Here is a 6,296-nt window from a genome sequence, read left to right as displayed (position 1 = left end):
GGAGCTTCATGTTCCTAGGAACGTGCTCTGTTGGTACTGTGGTGGCAATTGAATTGTTGCACCACGGCGAAGTGGCCCCTTTGTAAATTAATTTATTGGCGGTGACATTGTGGGGGGTAAATAGGTGGGGCTCTGTGTGCCGATGGAATATAACACAATTGCCAGTGGGTAGCGAACCGAGCAAATCTATTTCTTGTGGAGGGATGGTGGTAAACGCCTGCCTGGACACCATCTGTGCTAGGGTGACTGAATTTAGCTGTAAGAATCCTAGACTCCGGGTTTTTTCCACGAATGTGTCCCAGTCTTTGCCTGGAGTCACAGGAATCCCTATAAGGCAGGTTTTGAATGGATTACTAGCACTGGACAAGGTCAGGCACAAGGTGTCAGTGCCTGTGGCCTTGGCCAGGGTTACCCAGAGGTTCTCGGAGGGCTGGTTCATCCAGTCCCTCAGAGGGGATGCAGTGACGTTGGTGACAAATCTGAGAAGACAGATCAGGATAGCGTAGGCTTGGAGAGTGTGCATCCTTCGTCTCAGTCCTGGTGTATCTTCACTCTTCTTGCGGGGACCCACTTTGGTCCGTTGTTGCCTGAAATACATGCGTACCCCTTCCCCCAGGTGATTAAGGGGAAAGGGCCCGTCCACATCTCTGTAATTGGATCTTTAAACATAACTTTTGCTTTTTGCTGTGATGGAGTAAAATCTGATTTGAAATGTCTGTCTATTGGACTTCTGTTTATGTGAGTGTCTTGTTCCTCCATCATATTTAAAAAATTTAAAACATACATAACTTTTTCTAATCTTTCTTGAGGGGTCAGGCCAATACTCCCCCTCTTTTGTTTTTTGAGCAAATTTTTAATGTTTTGGTGAGCACGCTCTACTATGCCTTGTCCCGTGGGGTTGTGAGGGATTCCGGTGGTATGGTGTACCCCCCATTCTTCAAAAAACTTTTTTGTGTCTGCAGATACATAAGACGGTCCGTTATCTGTTTTCACCTGTTTGGGGACACCCATCCTTGCAAATGCAGACAGAAAATACTTTTTAACATCTCGGCTCTTCTCACTAGAATGTGCAGTGGCCACAATCATTTTTGAAAAGGTGTCAATAGACACATGTACATACTTTAGTTTGCCAAATTCTGCCACGTGCGTGACATCTGACTGCCAGATTTCTAGGGCTGTCAAACCCCTGGGATTGGTCCCCTCTGGAACCATCGGTGCAAGCATTTGACAGTCAGGACACGCTTTCAAAATTTCTTTGGCTTGGGATAATTTTAGTCCGAATTGTTTCTGTAACGATCGTGCATTCTGATGGAAAAACTCGTGTGAAATTTTTGCCTGATGATAAAGGTTAGGGGTGACCACCATACCTGCCAAATGGTCGGCGATTTGGTTTCCCTCTGCTACAGGACCGGGCAAAGCAGTGTGTGATCTGGTGTGGACAATGTAGAAGCTGAATTTTCTGTTTTCTATTAAAAACAACAATTTGGTTAACAGCTTAAAGAGATTTTCATTAGACACGTTTTTTAGATAGGAATTTTCAATCCTTTTCACCACACCTACAACATAGGCTGAATCTGAAACGATATTAATTGGTTCTTCACTAAAAATTTGAAAGGCACGAACAACTGCTGAGAGTTCTACGATTTGGGGGGAACCTTGAACTTTATGTATATCCTGGTGCCAATTGCCATGTTGCTGCCAAACAATAACTGCATTTCCGGTTCTCCCTGAGCCATCAGTGAAAAGGGTTTTTGCATTTTTAATTGGTAAGTCTGATTGCACAATTTTTAATTTCAGAGGAATTGGAATCAATCTTTGCAAAAACGGGCACGCCGGGAGATGGAATTTGATTTCTCCCGGGTAGCCTCCGATGGCAATTTGAAAATCAATAGAACTCTGCATCAGTTTTTCCAGGTGCTCAGAGGTCAGTGGAAGGTAGATGAAATCTGGCTCTTCCCCACTGAGTTCTAAACACCTGGTGCGGCCTTTAAATATCAGCTTGCCAATCATTTCTGCTAGGGTTGTAATTGTTTTGCCGAATTGATGAGGGAGGAATACCCACTCCCATAAGCAGAAGTCTCTATTATCAGTAGAAAACTGACCCAGCAGGGCCAGTGGTTGTCTCTGTTCATTAATTATTACAAGGGAGGATGGCAGTCCCTCCATCCTCCTAAAAGACTGCCTCTCTGATATTTTTCTCTCAACAATGGCAAGGGATTTCTCAGCTTCTGTTGTTAATGATCTAGGAGAGGACAGGCCAGCATCTCCCTTCAGCAGCTCAAATAATGGGTGCAGATCACTGGTTGTGATCCCCAGCACAGGTCTAATCCAATTAATGGCTCCTAGCAGCTTCTGGAGGTCATTCAAAGTTTGGACTCGCTTGTCTATTAACACTGACTGAGGCTTGATAGCCTTCTCTGTAATTTGGAGCCCAAGATACTTCCAGGGTGCTTCCTTCTGCACTTTTTCAGGGGAGATCTCTAATCCTTTAGAATTTAGAGCTTCAATGGTTGAATTTAGGGTTTTTTCTACAGCAAATTGTGTTTTGGCACAGATCAACACATCATCCATGTAATGGAAGATGATTGACTGCGGAAATTTTTTCCTGATTGGTTCTAACGCTTTAGCCACAAACATCTGGCAAAGAGTTGGAGAATTTTTCATCCCCTGGGGAAGCACTCGCCACTGGAACCTGCGGTGAGGTTCACAAGCATTGATGGCAGGGACAGAGAACGCAAATTTGACCGAATCAGCCGGATTTAGGAATATGTGAAAAAAGCAGTCCTTAATATCAATAATTACCAGAGGCCATTCAGCAGGGAGCATAGATGGAGATGGCATCCCCTGCTGGAGGGCTCCCATGGGTTCCAGGACCTCGTTTACTTTCCGCAGGTCCTGGAGAAATCTCCAGGAGCCTGAGGATTTTTGAATTACAAACACTGGGGTATTCCAGGGACTGCTGGAAGACTCCAAGTGCCCTTTTTCTAATTCCTGATCAACTAATTTATTCAAAATTTGCAGCTTTTGTTTGGGCAGGGGCCACTGATCCACCCAAACTGGCGTTTCTGTCTTCCAGCTCAGTTTGGGGAGCTGCAAATGCTCAGTGACCCCTCCTAAAAATTTTCATCTGGAGACAGGGTTCCCAAAGTGAGCTTCCACTGCTCCATTGCGTCCCTTCCCCATAGTGTGATTGGGATGTTAAGTACATACGGTTGGAGCGATGCTGGTCTCCCCTCTGGTCCATAGACTGTTAGTACTTCTTTGCTCCTGACAGGATACTGTGATCCTCCTATCCCACTGACTCTGACGTTAGTAGACTGAGCTGGCCAGCCATATGGCCAGTCTTTGGAGGCAAAGATCGATATATCAGCACCTCTATCAAGTAAGCCCTCTATTTTGACTTTCTGGGGGTGCTTAGGCTGTGAAAAATAAACCAGACATGTTAGAAGTGGGCGGGAGGTTTTCACTGAGGTAGTCCAGTGGACTTCCCTCAGTGCTTCCTCCCTCTGCTCCTCATCTGAGGATTTCACGCAGAGCAGGTCATCTGTGGAGATCATCTTTGCCACGGGGAAGCGTTCATCTAGCTGCACAGGAGGGAGATGCACAGTTAGGCATATAGCAATGTTGGTATTTGTAAGTCCTGTCAGGAGGGTGGGTACAACAATGATTCCCTTAGCCACTGCTGAGAGATGTGATATCATTAGATATGTTTTGTCAGGGTCTACTGGGGCAGATGGCCTGACTTTGGCCAATTGCTCATAGGAGTTTAGGTGTGTTGAGGGGTGAATAACAGAGAGAATGGTCCAGTTAAGGGGAACACATTGATTTTGAACTGGAACAGGGTTTGCAAAATTAGGGGAAACACATGGAACAGGAATAGGGTCTGTTGGATTCAGGGGAATAGGATCTGCTGGAGGCTTTGGGCTTACAGGGTAACAGGGTGAGGTGTGGGGCGCAGGATTGAGCGGAGAGCAGGGGTGATTTGTGTCATCGCGCCCCCCCGGGCGCTCTGCTCCCCGTTTCCCTGATGTTCACAGGAGCAGGGGCGAAGATCAGGCAAGGATTGAAATGTGACTTTTTTCCTTGGCCCTGGGGATCTCCTGGGGGGCAAAGGTTCACCATTGAGATTGGTTATGGACCTGCAACTAGAGGACCAGTGACGCCCTTTCCCACACCTCCGGCATAAGGTTTTAGGTAAATTTGGTTCAGGGATTAATTTAGGACAGTGCTTTTTAAAATGTCCTTTCTCCCCACACTCAAAACAATGCTGAGGCCCTGTAAAAGCAGCAGCCAATAGACGTGCCTTATGGGAATTAGAGCCTATGTTCTTACAGGCTTCTATCATTTCTAGTAAGGAGGGATTTTTTAACATTTTTAATGCTTTCTGGCAGTCCTCATTAGCTTTTTCAATAACCAATTTATTAAACAAAATTTCTTGGCTCTCCTTTTGATGGACTTGCCGGCTGATTGCTTCTTTTAACCTGATTATAAATTCCACAAAAGGTTCTTTTGTACCTTGGTTAATAAGAGTGAAGGAGGGTGTCTGAACATAGGCATTAGCTACCCTCTTCACAGCTTCTAATGCCAATTCTTTGATTACTTCTAAAAATTTGGGGTCAATTCTAGCTTGATCCTTCCTACTAGAATAGTTCCCTTCCCCATAAAGCATATCTATTGCCTGCTGGATAGGAATTCCTCTTCTTTCCATTTTTTCATTCACATATACAGTAATCAGTTTTTTCCATTCAGCCTCAAATACTGAGGACTGCACTGTGGTGAACAATCCTCCTATTACTGCGCGAATATCATAAGGAATTAATGTATAAGCAAGAAAAAAGGATTCTAGCAGCCCGATGGTAAAGGGTGCTCCCAGCCCATATTCAACGATTGCTTTTTTAATGTCTTTGAGCATGGGGTACGATATGGGTCTCCACTCCGGGGTCTTTCCTTCTTCTACATAAATAGGAAACGCTTTCAGGAATTCGGCATCCTTAGCTGAAGCAGCCTCTTCCCTGAAAGCCTTCCAGATGTCCGGGAGTTTTGGCTGCCATTCAGGGGAGTCTGTGTCTGGCTGCAGGTACTGACAGGCAGGGTAAGCCTCTGTGTCTGAACCGGGTTCAGGGTAGCTGCAGACTCTGGTGCTGTGAGGCTTATGGGCGCGGCCACCTTTCCGAGAAGAGGCCCTGACTTTCGCCCTGCCCCTGCTTCTCGCTACCCTGCCGCCCCGGTCAGGTGACCGGTCCGGGGAAGAGGCGGGACTGGAGGAGGTAGGCGTATCTGTGGGCAGGCCGGGGGAGGGATCCCTGACGCGATCGGGCAGAGGCGGGGGCGGTCTAAGGGTAGAGCTTCTCCCGTTCCGTGCGGGTTTTTTCTGCGCCGCCCCTTTCTGCCTTTGCTCCGTGCAGTCCCCGTGTCCCTCCTCCTTGATATCCTTTTGAGATCGCCGCGATGGTTTCTTCCCTTCCCTGTCACATGGTGTATCTGTCTGCCCAGTGTCCATCTCCGCCCTTTTAGTTTCAGTTTCTGGGAGGCTGATATCCTTGTTCATCACCTGGTGCTGTAGCACCATGAGAATGAGACGCCACCCGATAAGAGCTTCTTTGGCTAAACTGTCTCCCTTATCACTGTCCCGCCAGAGGTCGTATCCCACAGCTTGCCACTTCTCGATATCAGTGTCCTCGGCAAGCTTATAGCTTTTGTGGTCAAGCCATCTGGCAAGCGCTTTAGCTGATCGTTTGTCTAGTGGATGGCCATGCTCTATAAGAAAATCTTTCAAGCGCCGATATACAAATTTTTGAGAGGTCGAGAGAGTGAGTCCCATGGTGCAGGTCCCCACTCCAGTCTCGGATGGAAAATCCTCTCTTTCAGTGTCCAATCGGGGTATGGGTGATGGGGTAGGGTGCAGGGAATGTCCCCAGCAGCTCACCTTGTGCGGTGCGTTGACCCGCGCAGCTTCTACAAGCCCGCAGCCATCCGTTCTGCTGGAGAGGACCGGCGGGGACGAGCGCCTTCCCCGGCGTCGCCTGAACCAGAGTGCAGGCACAGGAGTTCTCTCAGTATGAGAGCCCTCAACTGTGCTCCACGTCTGGGAGCCACTTGCCTCGGTCCGCAGGGATAGGGGAAATTGGGACCAGGCACTGCGGTTAGGGTTCGGACACAGTTGAGGTCTCGTGATGCAATGCCCCTTTATTCAAGGGAAACAAGGGTTTAAAAAACCGCGGTTTGAGGGGTGGACGCTAAGCAAGAGATTGACAGCTTAGGGAAAGATGTGGTAGGGGGACAGGGGAGAGATGGGT

This window comes from Chiroxiphia lanceolata, chromosome 4 (genome assembly GCF_009829145.1).
Source record: "Chiroxiphia lanceolata isolate bChiLan1 chromosome 4, bChiLan1.pri, whole genome shotgun sequence".
NCBI lineage: Eukaryota > Metazoa > Chordata > Aves > Passeriformes > Pipridae > Chiroxiphia > Chiroxiphia lanceolata.
The sequence above is the reverse complement of the archived record's forward strand: the minus strand, read 5'-3'. Positions refer to the sequence as shown.